Raw genomic sequence first — 19100 nt, 5'->3', positions numbered from 1 at the left:
TTTTAGGATCCATTTCGAATGGAATATGTTACCGGATAGCACAACAAGATAGTGGAAGTTTGTAAGTATTACATTACTTTTCCATTGTTTTCATTATCTTATACAAGTATATATGTATTTTTAATTCAATTAGTAATCGCTATGCAAGAATTGTGGTGTATTTGTAGCTGTTTATGCCGAGTATCTGAGCGAGGGATTAGGCATTCCCTCATCGGGTATTGATGTTCAATACCATCGCATGAGATATGCCACTCTTTTGTGCAAATATGACTCTGTAAAGACGGAGAAATGATACTTTAGTGAGAATGACGATCCACCAAGGCCAAGGAGCAACTTCACACAAAAAGAAAAAGTTTGTGCCTTGCATATTGAGTAGTTGGTTACTTGTTGGCTAGTTGACTGTTATATAGTTTGATGATGTCAGTACATGTTGTTATTGTTTTTTTTAAGATGTTTTTCAACATCATGGATTCTACCTTATCACCAATGATTGCAATATGGCTATTCCAGATTATGATTTATTATTTTGTTGTATGTTTTTGTTACACTTTACAAAGTCATCATATTTAACATTTTTTGTTACATTGTATTAGATACATATTTATAACTATACGTATCAAGTTTATTGAAACATATATAACTAAGTCTAGTAATGAAAGTAACTAACACAACATTACATTATGCAACATAACGATACATCGTACAATTAAATCTCATATTCAATCATAACATAATTTTCTTTTTCTTAATTTTTTTTCTTTGCAAGACATTTTGTACCTAAGTTGAATAACATCTTCGACCTGACCGTAATTGTTCATACGCTTCATACTGTTCACAAAATATATTTTTCAATAGACACAAAGTTTTTACGATTGTATCAATTGTTAATTACGTGACGATAGTCTTGTGCAATATGTAAGCAATTTATCAATGAACGTTCAGATAAATCTTTTTATATATTTTAGTTACTTTGAATTAAATATTGAATTCACAAATACATAAGAAATTCATTAAGCTTCTTAATGTGAACAATTTTTTATTTTTCATTAGATACATTTTTTAATTTTTATATGTATTTAATGTTTTGTAATTATTATTCAAATTAACACAACAATAGATACATGTTACAAGCTTAAAAATACATTTTCTCTTATTTTGGATTACTGCTTCACTGTTTATGAATTACATGTATCTCGTATTGTTTAACATTTATTGATTTAAGCATATCAATAGATACATTTATTTCAACCAAGATACATATTTGTATTATCTTGTATCTATAATATTATGTTCATACAGTTTTTCTATATATTGTTCTGTGTTATATTTTTGGCTTAAACATGAAAACAACTTTGTATTTTTGGCTAAATTCAATCAACAAGAGATACATATTTTTGTTTATCAAAATATTTGGCTTTAAAATTGAAACAATGATGAATTACACAATTTGACAAACTATAATCCAATAAACAAAAAATGAGTAATTTGACAACTTAAAACTAGTAATTTGATCCACAAACTTAGAACTTAAAATTCTAAGAAAAGGAACTTAAAAATTCAGATTATAAACGAGTTGACAAACAAATCATGAGTACATCTCTTGATTATAATCTGACTTTTTAATCTGTATTCATGAAGGATGAATTGCATACATTGTGACATCCGGCAGTGAAACAAGTAGTGAGGAAAAATCTTCATCGGTTTTTTTTGAGATAGCGATTGGGATCGACATTGGTACATCTCCAACTAAAACTATCAATCTTGTATTCTTCGTGCTTGATATCAGTCAGCCAAACACCAAAATGTACTAATAAGATGCGATATTCATTATTACGAATCGTGGAAAAAAGAAGAAGAAGAACAACAAATAACAAAGAAGAAGGGATAACGAATTGAGATCTACACTGGTACATCTCCGACTACAACCATCAATCTTGTATTCTTCGTGCTTGACATCAAACAACCAAACACCGGAATGTAATAATAAGACGCGATATTCATTATTACGAATCGTCGAAAAAAAGAAGAAGAACAATAAATAACAGAGAAGAAGGAATAACAATTTTTTTTTCAAGAATAATGAATTTTCTTTCTTTTGAATGAACCCATTAAAACTATTTATTCATTTCAAATAACTAAACAAAATTAACAAATTAGAAAAAAAATGAACGTCTGAAACTTTTGAAGAAGGCGTGAAATTTTTTGGGTATTTTCAAACAGATTATGAATGTTGTTTTGAATTAGAATGGTGGAATACTTGCACTTTTAATGCTAATTTATCTGTTACCTCCCTTAAAAAGTGCAAGTTAGTTTACTTCAAACATGTATCCCTTATATGTATCTAAGTTAATTAACATGTATCAATGGTAAAATGTTGGGATTTTACGAGATTTTTAAAAAAGTTAAGACTTTTAGTAATTCCTAGTAAACTCTTCTATATATATGTAATTTTTTACTTTAATTTATGATCTTTTAAATTCTTTCTAGTGTTTGAATTGTGGGATTCTATTTAACTACAAGAGCGTGTTTTCTGATTATACATCAGGCAGGGGGGGGGGGGGGGGGTTAGTTTTTCAGGAAATACAACAATGTCCCCAGCTTTGAAAAATTTAAAAAATCAACTGACATATTAAAGAAGTGGGGTCCTTTTATTTCTTCAAAAGTCTATGGAGAAGTTCTTTTCTTAAAATTTTCTTTATGTAATAACTTCAGGATTCATGATCATACACTTTCTTTTCTTTTCTTATTTATTGTGATACTTAATTCAATAGCTCTTCTGGAAAACAAAAATCAATAGCTTCATTTTGGTATTAATTCAATTTAATTCTTAACATATTTTCTAAATTAATAATTACTTTAATATTTTTTTTAGTTTAAATATAATTAATTATTTTCTCCTATATTTTGGCCCTAATATATATTGGAAAGAAAATAGTATAGTAAAACTAATAGTGTATTAAATTGAGATCAAAGAATAGATAAAATTTAAATTAATTAAATTCTTTTTAAATATTTTTAAAATAGTGTAAAATATATTAAATTGAGATTAAAGAATAGCTAAAAAATTAATTTAACTAAATTATTTTAAAATATTTTTAAAATAGTGCAAAACGTAACATGATAAATAAAATTACATGATGGAATACTAGCAAACTAGAAGCATTCACTAAAATATAATTCGGAACTCTACGTTAATATTTTTGTGAATGTTATGAAATATAAGGCAAAGAACAAAAATAAAGAGAAAAGAGAGAGTGGTTATTATTTTTCTTGAGAAGTTTCTTGATGGGTTAATTACAATGAAGGAAAATCTCTTTATTTATACGAAAAAACTAATCTTGGGGTTTCTAACTTTTCCATAAATAGACATTCACTATATATGTTAAAGTAGACATTCACTATATATGTATAACACTCTCCCTTGAACTGTCTAATTGATAGTTAATGCGCCTCATTAAAATCTTACTAGAAAAAATCCAGTGGGAAAAAAATTTAGTAAAGAAAAAAGAGTTCATATCTCTAACAATACGCATATAGGCTACCTCATTAAAAACCTTACAAGAAAAACCCATTGGGACAAAACCTCGTAAGGGAAAAAGAGTACAACGCATATTAACTCCCCCTAATGAGAACATCCTTTTGCATCTTTTCATCCCGATCTTGTGTACAATCTTCTTGAAAGTATTGGAGGAGACTTGGCGAAATCAACCACATTGTCACTTGAACGAATATATTGCATGTTAATATCACCATTCTTTTGTAGCTCGTGTGTATAAATTTTTTTTGGCGAAATGTGCTTCTTTCTATCTCCTTGAGTCCTTCTTAAGTTGTGTTGTGCATGCTGCATTATTCTTATAAAAAAACATAGGTACTCTATCACATTTTAAACCATATTTTTCACAAATGAGATGTATCGTGGACCTCAACCACACACACTCTCGACTTTCTTCATGAATAACTATTATCTCAGCATGGTTCGATGAAGTGGTTACGATAGACTACTTTATATATCTCCAAGATATGACAGTATCTCCACATGTGAACACATTGTATTCTTGAGATCGAGATTTATGAGGGACAGATAAGTACCCAACATCAATATGACCAATAAGATCGGGACTGCAATCTTGCTAACAAATTAATTGAAAAGACTTATATCAAGCCTTGTAGTATTTGCAAGATACATGAGTGCACCAATTGCACTAAGATATGGTACTTCATAACCAATCCAAATTGGTATATTTCTTATTTCAGCAAATAATTTATTTCTTTTGAAAACTCTCCAAGAGTTCCAATAATTTTCAAGCTATAAGCTTATACAATATAAGGATTATAAATAAGTTTTCTAGAAACTCTTATATGCTTCAAATATTTTGAATCCTTAAACAAGTTTTCATGTAAATTTTGTCAAGTGACAATATTCAACATATCATATGTGAAATCTTCTAGTGTCTAGACTGTAAATCAAATAAGTTTTACACTTACCAAGATGTATTCTTTTATGTCATTTGATAATGTTTCTACGTCACCATGCTTTAATAAACGTAGAATTCAGATCCTCGTAATCTTTCACAATATTGCGTCAATATTATATCAAAGATATCGTCAACGGTTTCTCATTTTCTATCGGTTCACAATGTGACATACCAATTTGAGATCATAGCACTTCATTATTTTCAGGTACCTGAACCTCTCATAAGGTTTTATGAAGTGTTATGTCGTAAACTCTTCAAGAGCACATTGCCTTCTTATTATGATTATTTGCTCCTTATCCTTTTCACGGATTATTTCATTTGGAATCGATTGTCCTACCACGCTTCACGCATGCATAGATCTTGTCCTTCAGGGACATAAAATAGGAGCACTTGCAGCTTAAATATGAGATAATCTCGGCATTTCACTTGAATCTTTTGAATGAGGATCTAATGATAATTCCTCACATATTTCATAACTTCTTATAATCTCCCCCTTATGTTAGGAAAACTAATATACGTCCTCCATCTTCTTTGAGGAATCTATCTTTGTGCATCATGGTATATTCATTAATCATATACCGCATATCAAAATTATTAGATGGACAATGTGTGATTCCTGACTTAGAACTAACTTTGAAGGAAAATTAATAACAATTTATTGATTTGATGCATACACGTACTTTTGTATATAATATTTCAAATGAATACATGAATCTTTTGTTCCCATTAACAATGCATTCAATGCTAAACCATCATCATCAAGATGAGTTGTCTTGATTACACAATCTGAAAATTATGTTCTTAACTCAATTTTATTGAGCAACTCCTTTATGAATGTCAAACTGTAGGCTGACAATAAATGCACATGTGATTATCTTATTGATGCATCTTTTCAACATATCACATGCTAGGTGAACGAGCCCTTATTCACCTTTTATACCTTTTTTCAGATTTTAAGGGATCCAATCCCAAAATTAGTTGGTCCAACCAACTTATCATGAGAACAAACAACATTAGCAATTCTTGAAGAATGGAATATAATCGTTCCTTAAGCCTATCAAATTTTATGATAGCTTATAACCTCTTTCAAGATTTTGCTACTTCAGAAGCAAATCGAGGCATACATATGATGTAGAGAATTTTTTTCTAGCATATCTTATAATCATATAAACGTGTGAAAATATCAATATTTTTTATGATCATAATCATATTTCCCTCCACGTATATGTTCGTGCATTCAATCACTTGTCTTCTTTCAGACATATTATGTAATGCTACCACATTCACTTTAGGAATGGAGCATATACAATAGGACATGTTTCATTAATTTTCACCAAAAGATATTATTTTGCCTTACCTATCATTATATCATCAATATGGTGCATTAAGATTCAAACTCTACGTCTTATCCATATAAATGCGTCTTAGATATAAATCGATGGGACTTGAACCCAACATCTTATTATTAGAATAATCATGATGAAAATAAGCATCAAAATAGCTATTATATACTACTACATACACATGATAACTTAGCAAGATATTGATAAAATTATAAAATTAAAAGTAAGCAAAAATCTCAAATACTTACATGTGTATTGACCACTTTATCTTTTATCATGTAATATAACGTACTAGCAGATCTCATAAAGAATTGAAAACATACTAATCACTTAGTTTTAACCAATTATGAAATCATATTTTGTTAAGCCAAAGGAATACCACTCCTTTTGCCCATAATTCGTTACTGCTTACCATCAAAGCCAACAATTTAGAACATGTATTTTTTTCGATTTAGAACGATTTACAAGAAGGAAATTTTCCCTTTTTGTAGACATCATGATATTTTTAGAGTAATAATTAAAGGCAGAGTCTCGTGTTGACAACGTGTTATGAAATATAAAGCAAAAAGAACAAGAATGACGAGAAAAGAGAGAGTGATTATTATTTCTCTTTAGAAGTTTCTTGATGGGTTAATTACAATAAAAGAAAACCCCTTTATTTATAGGAGAAAACTAACCTTGGGGTTTCTAACTTTTTCATAAATAGACATTCACTATATATGGTAAAGTAGACATTTACTAGATATGGTAATATATTTATAACAGTGATTTTTTTTTAAATAATTTTAAATAGACAAAATTATAGCAGAAATTTAAGTGTAATCTAAAGTATATATTTAGTTATATTGGGTCCATACTACGGGCCTTAAATTATCTAGTATGTATGTATTTATGTATGTATGTATGTGTGTGTATATATATATAATTCTTTTTAAATATTTTTAAAATAGTGCAAAATGTAACATGATAAATAAAATAAAAAGGATGGAAATGCTAGCAAACTAGAAGCATTCACTAAAATATAATTCGGAACTCTATGGTAATATTTTTGTGAATAATTTTTTAATATTTTTAAATAGACAAAATTATAGTAGAAATTTAAGTGTGATCTAAAGTATATATTTAGTTATATTGGGCCCATACTATGGGCTTTAAATTATCTAGTATATATATATATATGTACTAGCAAACTAGAAGCAATCACTAAAATATAATTCAGAACTCTATGGTAATATTTTTGTGAATAATTTTTTAATATTTTTAAATAGACAAAAATTATAGTAGAAATTTAAGTGTGATCAAAGTATATATTTAGTTATATTGGGCCCATACTATGGGCTTTAAATTATCTAGTATATATATATATTTTGACGAATTTTGTTGTAACATGCCTGAACTTTGCAGGGGTCCTATAACCCTCTAGAACTTTGCGGGGGTCCTATGACCCCCCTAAACTATTTATTAATGTATTTTACTGACATTTATTTCCCCTATGTATGTATATATATATATATATATATATATATATACACTCCCAAATATACCTATATTTTGACGAATTTTGCTGTAATATGCCTGAACTTTGCGGGGGTCCTATAACCCTCTAGAACTTTGCGAGGGTCCTATGATCCCCCTAGACAATTTATTAACGTATTTTACTGACATTTATTTGCACTAATTTTTTTTTAGCATTTTTTATTATTTTATTAGCTTATAAATGTTACTAAAATACACTAATAAATAGTTCAGAGGGTCATAGGACCCCCGCAAAGTTCAAGCTTGTTACAACAAATTTCGTCAAAGTTTATGTATAATTGAGACTAATTTCCATATATTGAGATCTCCATCAAAGATATGTAGAATGACAAACTTTATGGGATTTTAATTTATAATCTTTAAAATTCTTTATAGTATTTGAATTGTGGGATTCTATTTAACTACAAGAGTATGTTTTCTGATTATACATCAGACAAAGAGGGGGAAATTTCTTTTTTTAAAAAAACAACCCATGTTCCAGAAAATTCTAATGACCCAACTTTGAAAAATTTTAAAAATCAAGTAACATATTAAAGAAACGGGGCCCTTTGTTTCTTCAAAAGGCTATGGAGAAGTTCTTTTCTTAAAATTTTCTTAATGTAATAACTTCAGGATTGTAACGCCCTGAAAATGGGTCCTGAGATGTCACACGGTGCTTAGGGTCACAAGTGACCCCAAGCCAATCCTTCTACTGGCAAACTTATAAGCAACTGAATAAAATGCATAAATTTGTACAATATCAGCGGAAGATAGCTCTTTTCTGAATCTAATCAATACAAAGCTGAATTCACAGGATTATAACTCTACTTTTACAATGAAAGTTGAAATTGAATACATTAACTCTACTGACTGTCTATGAAGACTATACTAATACTGAGTATAGATAGCAAGGACGCGACCCCAACTATCACTAATCAATACATAAGAATAAGAAAGTAAAGAACAATAATGAATCTAACTGAAGTTCTCGAAATAGAAGGACTCATCATCTGCTGGCTAGAATCTGCAACTGTCTGATTTTGACTGCACATACTACAACTTGTACCTACATTATGAGACAATATAGCACATAGACATATATGTGGATCAACACTTTAAGAATGTACTGAGTATATGGGGGTGCAATGTAATAAGTAAACAATATCATCAATCTTTATAGAAAATTTGCATGCTAATATAAATGACTCACATAGCTTGAGTAAACGCTGAAATCTGAATCTCATAGATCATGTATAATGAAGTATATAGTACAAATCTTGTGAGTCATTCTATTTACTTTTAAAATCTATATTCTCCATATTATTCTCAATACTTGAAGGCTAAAGGAACTTTAAACAAAGGTTTCAAACTCATACTTTTATCTCATAGAGAGTAAAACTTCTTTGAAACTCAAGGACTCAGGACTCTTTGAAACTTTAAGACTTGGGAACTCTGTGACTCTTGGAATTACATAACTTTGGACACTCGGGAGTTTCTTCTGACCGATATAAACCATGTGAGCTACATGGAGTCCAACGTCTTGTCTTCTTAAGGAAGAAACCTTACGTTGGGGAGAGGTGTCATACTCTTGCCAGGGAGTATAACCTCAACTCAGTGATCAGTATCTCGGCCTCGGACCCATAAATCTCAATCCTATGATGGCACGTAGTTCTGGGGTTGAGACCTCAAAATCATACCCAACTCGGTGCTAAATACTACTCCCATACTCAGCTCAGGACTCTTAGGAAATCCACCTCAAAATAACTCAAGGGTCTATACTGAAGACCAAAATGTATTACTATTTGCTTTAATGAAACATCAATGTGGATTCCAACTCTATTAGGACCAAAAAGGTCAAATATTTCTCAATAATCTCAAAGTACGCAAATCATAGGTGCTTATAGCACAGAAGTTCATAAAATTGCAATTCTCAAGTAGGGCTTAGTGGCCCATAGTTCAATCTCAAGTTAAGACTCATCACTTGTACTTAGGACTCAAAATGTAAAGCTTTAATGCATGAAAATCATATTTAAACTTCATGTTCAACCATTATCTTAAAAAGCTTACAATCATCTCAATCAAGATATTGGAAAAATAACTCATAATATGAATCTCATGATTTCAACATCTCAAAATTCATGCTTTGATAACAAAACATTCATAATCATCTTAAAATCTGGAAAATTTGGAAACAGGCACAAAAATATAAACAAAATCATGTAATTCAACTTTTAAACCATGAGAAATCACATAACCTTGCAAATAATGGTAATGGGTATAAAACCTAACTTGATGTTCAGGGAAATCATAGTAAAATTCAGAAATTTATATCTTAAAAGAAGTTTTTGGGCACAAGAACGCAAGGATTGTTCTTGTTCAATCCCCACATACTTTAGATTGATAAACTTGGATGTGCAACTTGCTTGCGAGATGTTATTAGAACTCTTGAATGAGGGTTCTTGGAATTCTTGCACTAAGAACTTGGAATCTTGACTTAAGTTTGGGAATTGATGGAGAAATCTTGAGTTTCTTGGAGGAGAAGTTTGTGAGGGATTTTTGAGAAAGATCATATATGATGCTTGTAATGACCTTAAATCAGGTGTTTGGACGATTTAAGTAGCTTGGAAAAAGTTCAAAATACCTTTTTAACTTCTGAACGAAACTGAAAAATATAACTGGAAGCTTGATTTTATGGGCCACCGCGACGCGCCACTATCGCGGTGGCTCACTGAAAATTGACGAATGGGAATTTGAGGGTCACCACGACGCGAGACCATCGCGTTGTCCCACTGGCTGGGACCTGAAACTTTAGCGCGGCACTCCACAATCGCTCTAGGCTACTGGAAACTGACAATTGGGATATTACTCCTCTCCGCGATGCGCTAAGGATCTAAATAATGGTGTTTTATGACAGAAATTTCAATTAGCCATAACTTCTTGCCCGTTTATCGGATTTGGGCGAATCTTATATCATTGGAAAGATAATTCAATTTCTCACACGATAAAAAGTCCTCAATCTTATAGAGACGAAATTAGGCTTAAGGAAAGTTCGGGGTATTACAAGGATTCATGATCATACACTTTCTTTCCTTTTCTTATATATTGTGATACTTAATTCAATAGCTCTTCTGAAAAAAAAAAAACTCAATAGATTTATTTTGGTATTAATTCAATTTAATTCTTAACATATTTTCTAAATCAATTATTACTGTAATATAAAAAATTTATTTTTTTAGTTTAAATATAATTAATTATTTTCTCCTATATTTTGGCCCTAATATATATTGGAAAGAAAAGAGTATAGTAAAACTAATAATATATTAAATTGAGATCAAAGAATAAATAAAATTTAAATTAATTAATTTCTTTTTAAATATTTTAAAGTACTGTAAAATATATTAAATTGAGATCAACGAATAGATAAAAATTAATTTAATTAAATTCTTTTAAAATAGTGTAAAATGTAACATGATAAATAAAACAAACTGGATAGAACACTAGCAAACTAGAAGCATTCACTAAAATATAATTCGAAACTCTACGGTAATATTTTTGTGAATAATTTTTTAATATTTTTAAATAGACAAAATTATAGCAGAAATTTAAGTGTAATCTAAAGTATATATTAGTTATATTGGGCCCATACTACGAGCCTTAAATTATCTAGTATATATATGTGTACAGAGACAGTGACGAGTATGAACGAGACTACAACTCAGCCATGGATCAATTTGCACAAGATCCAAATGCCGATAAAGATTCAGGGATGGAGTTTGATTCAGAAGCATTACACAATCTGGATACATCAGCAATGACAATATCCACGAAAGATAAAATTACAGACGTATGCGATGATGTAACAGATAAATAAATAAACGGATAAAGTAAAGACATAGCCATGTGATCGTGGGCCTCACCCAAGTTTCCAAAAGTCTTGCTAAAGTCTTATAAAATATAAATGGATTTGAAATCCATAAAGTGTATTTGAAGTCCACAAATGCCTATAAATACCCCCTTTGGAAGACTTAAACATAAGTAGCTAGAGAGAAAAAATCAAGAGTGACAAAGTTCTTAGTTTTTCATAAAGTTCTTAGTTTCCAAAGTTTGTAAGATAGTTCTTCATAAAAAAAAAAGAGAGTGTAAAACAGTCTATATTAGTTTCTTAGTTCTTCATTTTCCGGTAGCTGTCAAGTTTTCAGGGGACTCTCGAAAGAAAAACCTCACTTCTTTCTTAAGACATGTAAGTAGTCATTACATAGATATTTGTATTTTTCTTCCAAGTGTGTAAATTATGTTTGAATTAATCAAGTTCATATTTTATTTCAGTTGTGTTTTTAATATTATAAGATCTGGATCGCCGGCGGTTTACCACCATTTTTTCGATCTTGTAAAATTCATTACTTATTAATACATATTTAATTATTCGTAGATGTGTACATATTTAATTGTTAGTAGATGTGTCTTTAATATTATAAGATTTGGATCGCCGGCGGTTCACCGCCAGTTTTTCAGTCTTGTAACGTTAGTAAATTACTTATAAACATACCCCCAGTATATGGTTATTCTCTCAGTGTTTTAAAAAATAATGATGTATTAATTTATAAATTTTTAGGGATTTGAAAAGTCCGTAAAAAATTAAAAAGAGACTGTTGTTACCCTCCCGGAGTGAGATTAAAGAAGATATTGCTAAATACCTAAAACTGAAGAGAAAGAGATGAACAGGGTATAAAAAAAATCAAAAAATGCAAAAATATTTTATTTTTTGAGAGAAAATATACTTTGATCTTTATGACTTGGACACTTACACTGGACTAAGGACAACGAAAGAGGAAGTACTGAGTAGGATTTTACACCATATAAAAACACATCCACATTAAGTCTGCTTTATTTTCTCATAACTACTTATCTGTTTTAATTACTTTTCTTAACTTGTTTATTTACTTTACTTATAACATATACTAAAATCAGCTTATTAATTATTTGCTTTATTTAATTTATTATCTATCCGTCCAGTCAATTATTATTGTTATCTATTATCTGTTTTATTATATTCTCTATTAATACTGTATTGTTATTATTATATATTATATTGTTATTCTCTATTATTTCTTTATGTCTATTCATTTTTATTATAATTATATCTATATTATACCTATCCGTATTTATTATAATCTATCTATATTATATTTATATTATCTGCTTGTTAATATATATTATATTATATTATTATTATAATTATATCTATACTATATCTATTTGTATTATTGTCTCTTTATTATCTTTATGCATCTATTATTATATTTGTCTTCTGTTCATTACATTATACTATTTATCTATACTATATCTATCTGTCTATACTATATCTATATAATTTATTTATTATCTTTGGTTCATTGCATTATTTCTATCTTTTTTAGTTGCTCTATTAGAATTTATGGAAAGTGCAGCAAGCACTGCAAGCCCTTTTCAGAGAACAATCGGTATGCAAAGAGTACCGGTAACAACAAAAAATTTACCAAGATATAGAGTATTCAGAACAAACCCAGACATTCAAGCAGAACAAGACATAAAACCTAGAGGGAGAAGAATGCCAATAGAAGAACCGAGAAACGTAAACCTAGGCCTTACGAACGTCTAGTAATATTAGATTCAGAATATTATTGGTCTAATAGAATTCTTAAGAAAGAATATATAAAATTATATAACATCTTACTACAACATAGACAGTTAAATATTAAGTTATTTGAGCTGTCTATAGAATCAAGAGAAGAAATTTAGACAGAATTACAAGAAGTAGATAATAGATTAAGAGAAGTCAAAAATCAGATATCTTATATTAACCAAGAACTATGGGTAGATAAGATTTTGAGAGACATGTATCTTTTTTATTTAGCTTAATGAATACACCTCATTGAAATACAAGATCGTTAGAAGAAATAAAGAATAATTTATATAGTTTATACTTAGAATATAAAGGACTAAATAATACAAAAGAAGATCCGAGAAGACTAGATAACCTAATCACTATAATATCCGGTTTAGAGTACGAATTGATAAAGCATCTTAGGTCTAGAAATAATAATAAATAAAAAGACAGCCTTTTGCTAACGGTATACGATTCGGATATTGACTTTTAAACGAAGAAATAAGAAAGAGGGCAGATAAAGTAGCAGAAGAAATAGTTTTGAGTAACTATCTAGACTCATTAGCAACTGTACCAACATCACAATTAGAATTTTTCAAAGAATATTTAAGTGAAATAACATGGGATTTACATGGACTTAGAAACGACATAACATATAGAATAGAAGGATAAGTTATTTAAAGAAACGCTGTGACCTAGTAGATATTCCTTTAGGATAAAATTAAGTAATAATATATGAAAACACATCCTTTTGTGAGACAAATACAAGGAGAATATAATCGATTATATAAAGAAATAAGACTAAGAAATGAAATTTTAAAAAAAGAACAAATATTAATAAATCAAATAGAAATATTAACCTTTTTTCAGTATCCCCAAGCAGATCAAGACCAAGTTTTACCAAAGAAAGATTAACAACAAACATGTTGTCAAGAATCATAAATAGACCCAAAATGAATTCAAGACAACAATTAGAAAAAATAGTAGACGTAGACAAAGATATACAACTTTTTCAACAAAACAAGTTAAAATTATTAAGTGCTAAGACTTTATACAATGAAGGAATGCTTTCAATAGCACAATTATATAAACATTATAGGGAAAAACAATTATGCATAATTTGAAATGATAGTGCTAGTGTAAATTTAATAAGTCCAGAATCTTTAAGACCAATTGAAAAATCAAACATGAGCCTCATGCATATGGACTCATAGTAATAGGATTAAAAGGCCTAACTAGAAGAAATTTAGGAATTAAGGTATTAGTTACAATATATGATAATAGATGGTCAAACTTGAAAAGATCCATAATAGCAATAACAGAAGTAGACATGTCGACAAATAGAAGACTTTTTTATTGTAGTCCAGATTATATGATAAATTCTTTAGAATTTGAAAAGTATATAAGGATAGGTATTAATACTAAAGGATACGAAGAAATGAATAATGAAAATAATTTATTAATATGTGTAGAATTTATAGAAAAACTTGCCACTAATAGTAGTATAAAATTTAATCTAAAGATAGATGATGTATTAAGTATAATGGGAAATAAAGGAATTAAATTAATGAAGCCTTTAAAGATAAATACATAAGAATATGCAAGATTAGAATGAAATTTAAAAAATTTCAGTAAGAAAGAACTATTAAAACCCACAAATCATTTAATGTATATTAATAAGAAAGGAGACACCTCAGTAAAGTTTACAGATTATACATATACAAATGAAAGAGAAACAGAGGAAGAGATTGAAGAATGTGAGAACACTAATTTTATGACTATAGAAATAATAGAAGAAGATGGTTTTGAAGTAAATAAGGTCATAATAAAAGCAAAAGTCCTATACGAAATAAATAACAATAACGTATTTAAATGCACATGTTGTAAATTAGGAAACTTAAAACTTGATGAAATGAAAGAACATTTTATAGAATGTGAATTAAGAACAAATAATTATGGTTATACACGTAAAAAGAAACTAAAAGGTGAAGACTCAGAATCGATTTATAGTATAGAAGAAAGTATAAAGAATTTATGAAAAGTGCAGTAAGCACTGCAAGCCCTTTCCAGAGAACAACCGGTATGCAAAGAATACCAGTAACAACAGAAAATTTACCAAGATATAAAGTATTTAGAACAACCCAGACATTCAAGTAGAACAAGACATAAAACCTAGAGGGAGAAGAATACCAATAGAAGAACCCATTAGATTACAAGAAGGTGGTAATAAAGGAAAAAATCTAAATTTATCAGATCATGACCCTCAGGCATGGAATAATGTAATAGACATATGAAAAAATATTGTTGTAGAAGACTACATACAACATATACAGGGTAATCAAGAACCAGATGCAGAAATTATGTATAGATATTTAAAAATATTTCTAGGAGAAAGTACTAAAACACTTTGGAAAGCTTATAAGACAATATTCCCAGAAGACTTTCAAGAATTAGTAGAACTAGGCTCAAATCCATAGAATTTTTTAAATAAAGTACATACTCTGCTAACAGGAGAAGATCCTAATAGTGGATTAGTGGTATTGCAACAAAAAGCCCTAATAAATTTAGAACAACTAAGTATTAATAATTGGTAAAGGATTAAAGAATTTCTAAATGATTACTTTTATTATTGCACAATTAGTGGGAGCTCATTTGATCAGACTCTAGGAGTTTGATTATTTAATAAATTACCAAGGGCTCTAGAAAGAGAGATAAAAGAAAAATGGTCCAAGAGAGAAGGAGTAATACAAAACCCAAACAACCCATTATCAACACGACAAAGAATACAACATATAATGGATGTATTACAAGAAAAATACACAAACATACAGATACAAAAACAATTAAAAAGAAGTGATATAGATTTTTGTAAAAACATATATACTACACAACATTATGATCAAGATTATAAAAAGAAGAAATATAGAAAGGCATATCAAAAATACTATCGCCCTAAGAAGAAATATTATATAAGAAGATCAACTGCAAAGAAGCTATACCTAGATAAGAATAAACATGTAAGAAAATATAATACTAGTAGAACCTATAAAAATAAATTAGAATATTTTACCTGCGGTAGCATAGAGCACTTAGCAAATACTTGTTAAAAAAGAATCAATAATAGATCTAGGAATGCACAATTAATAGAAGATGTAAAGAAAAATTTAATAAATGTAGACGAATATATGTTAGATAATGAAAGTATATACTCTATTAGAAGTATGGAAGTCTTTGAAGAAAAAATAAATAAATCTGATTTTTCAGATTCTGGAGAAAAGGAATTTATAAATGAAATAGGATTAGAAAAGACAAACTCAGATTATTATGATTTAATAAATTTGATAGAAGAATGTGAACATAAATTTGAGGAAGGAAAATGATTAGACAGTAATCAGTGTTGTTTTTGTAAATGATTTCCAAGTAAAAACAAAAGAAAAAAATGTAGGAAATGTTACAAGGAAGGATGCATAAAATGTTATAAGGCAGGATGCATAAAATGTATAAAGAAGGCATCAGAAATCTTAGAAACTCCAAAATTAACCTGTAATTTAAATAAATTTTACAACAAAGAACCAATAACTAGAACAACAGAAGACAAAATAGTAGAATTAGAAGAAAGACTAAGAAAATTAGAGATAAGAGTGTATAACAAAAAGATAATTAGAGAAGAAGATTTAGTAGAGGTAGAATTATTAAATACATTTGTTGAAAATAATAAAGTTAAACATAAAAAATCAATGAATTTACCATTTGAAGGAATAGTATGTAATGAAGAAAAGAAGATAAGTACAGTCAAAGTTTTAGCAAAAATAAAAATTCAAGACTATGAGTTCCAGACATTAGCTATAGTTGATTCAGGATGTATAAAAAGCATTTTAAATAGTAGAATTTTACCATCAAAATTCATTAAAAAATTGTCAAAACCTCAACTATCCATGCAAATGGACGGAATCTATACTACCTATACAGACTATATACCAAGAGAAAGGGTAAGTTTTATTAATCCTTGTGAAAAATTCTACCAACCATCATATACACTCAGTGAAATACTAGTTAGAGATTTAAACATAAAAACAAACTTTGTCTTAGGATTAGATTTTATGATACAAAATAATGGCGGATGTCTTGTTACGAAAAATTGGATAATATTTGCTAGTGATATCACTCACTCACCAGTGCAGACATAACCCCTGCTAACTAAATATCATTTCCTTAAAGATAAGACAAAAGAAAGAATCGAAAGCTCAAATGATCAAATAAAATCAAAAAAAATCCTAGAATGTGATAAAGGAGAAAATTGCACTTGTAGTGATAAGATAACAATGTATGAAGAATTACAAGATTTATTAGTAGTAGAAGAAATAGAAAAAGACTATACTTTAATAGAAATAGATACAAAATTATACAATTTTAAGAAGGGTATACAACAGATAGGAGTAATAAAAGATCAAAAAGACTTATAAAAAATAATACAAATTTTAGATAAGCTAGAGATAATCGGAGAAAAACCCTGCAACATTGGGACTCCAATCAAATTACCTGTAAATTAGAAATAATTAATTCAGAATATACTATAAAAACATCTATAGAGTCTACAAATGAAGACCTTAAAGACTTCGAAATACAAATAAAAGAGCCATTAGAATTAGGAATAATTAGAAGATCTACATCAAGACATAGGTCAGCAACTTTCATAGTAAGAAACCATAGTAAAATAATAAGAGAAAAAGATAGAATGGTAATAAATTACAAAAGACTAAATGATAATACTGTAATGGATGGGTATAAGTTACCAGACAAAACAAAATTAATAAATAGAATACAAGGAAGAAAAGTATTTAGTAAATTTGATTGTAAATCTGGATATTGGCAAATTAAAATGCATGAAGATAGTATAGAATGGACAGATTTCACATGTACAGAAGGACATTTTGAATGATTGGTCATACCGTTCGGATTAAAGACGACTCCTCCAATTTTTCAAAGAAAAATGGATAGTATTTTTGGAGGTTATAAAAATTTTGTATTGATTTATGTAGATGATATTCTAGTTTTTAGTAATAATATGAGAGAACATTTAGGATATTTACAACAAGTCTTTAAATTATTTGTAGATAATGAAATAATAATAAGTAGAAAGAAAATAGAATTCTGTAAAAATAGTATTAATTTTTTAGGAGTAGTTATTGGAGATGGCAGAATAAAATTACAACCACACATAGCTAAAAAAGTATTAGAAATGCCACATAGATTAGACAAGACTAAAGATTTACAAAATTTTTTAGGACACTTAAATTATGCTAGCGCTTTTATAAAAGACTTAGGAAAAGTAGTAGGACCGTTATATTCTAAAACAGGATTAACAGGCCAAAAAACCTTTAATACTGAAGACATAAAATTAGTCCAACAACTTAAAGCATGATACAAGACATCCCAGACTTAACGTTACCATAAGAAATAGATTATTTAATAGTTGAGACAGACGGAAGCCTTCAAGGATGGGGAGCAATATTAAAAGCATAGCCTAATAAATATAGTGACAAAAAGGATGAGAAAATATGTACTTATTCAAGTGAAAAATATAAAGAAAATGGTAAAATAAATAGCATAGATGCGGAGACACTAACAGTAATTTATGATTTGAATAGTTTTAAACTTTATATATTAAATAAGACAGAAATATTAGTAAGAACAGACTGCGAGTCCATAGTAAAATTCTATCAAAAAATAAAAGAGAAGAATAGTAGTAAAAGGAGGTGGCTAAATTTCCTAGATGCCACTTCAATTTATAATATTGTTCTAGGACATATTAAAAGTAAAGATAATAACCTAGTAGATCAGGTAAGTAGACTAATAAAAGAACACAACTAAGAATTTTTGTTTCAGTATGTATACAGACAAAAACAAAGGAAATGCGTCATCCTCTCAAGACTACTTAAAAAAATTACTAAGCAACACTCGTTACAGACCACTAACAATGTTAGAACATCCAAAATTAGAAAGACTGGTTCGAGCCTCCTAATCTAGCCAGTTATGAGCCATCCAATCTGACTTTCAAATTAAAACCAGATGTAAGGGTGGACAAATGACAGATTTGCCTGATCGACAACTTATGGATCTCCT

At 28.8% G+C, this 19100-nt stretch overlaps 1 protein-coding gene across 8 annotated transcripts in view; it reads right to left on the bottom strand.

Moving 5' to 3' along the window:
- Window positions 1-8076: 8076 nt before the first annotated feature.
- The window catches only part of LOC124888158, a 46293-nt gene continuing 35269 nt past the window's right edge, over window positions 8077-19100 (bottom strand). For 6 of the 8 annotated variants that reach the window (XR_007046255.1, XR_007046269.1, XR_007046265.1 and 3 more), the window contains one exon: window positions 17259-17516. The gene's annotated coding sequence lies outside the window, so the exon portion shown is untranslated. Of the gene's footprint in view, window positions 8400-17258; window positions 17517-18103; window positions 19099-19100 lie in introns of those variants that run through there. The other 2 variants (XR_007046260.1, XR_007046262.1) reach the window with 2 other exon arrangements.

This window comes from Capsicum annuum, chromosome 10 (assembly GCF_002878395.1).
Source record: "Capsicum annuum cultivar UCD-10X-F1 chromosome 10, UCD10Xv1.1, whole genome shotgun sequence".
Classification (NCBI taxonomy): domain Eukaryota; kingdom Viridiplantae; phylum Streptophyta; class Magnoliopsida; order Solanales; family Solanaceae; genus Capsicum; species Capsicum annuum.
The sequence above is the reverse complement of the archived record's forward strand: the minus strand, read 5'-3'. Positions and strand labels throughout refer to the sequence as shown.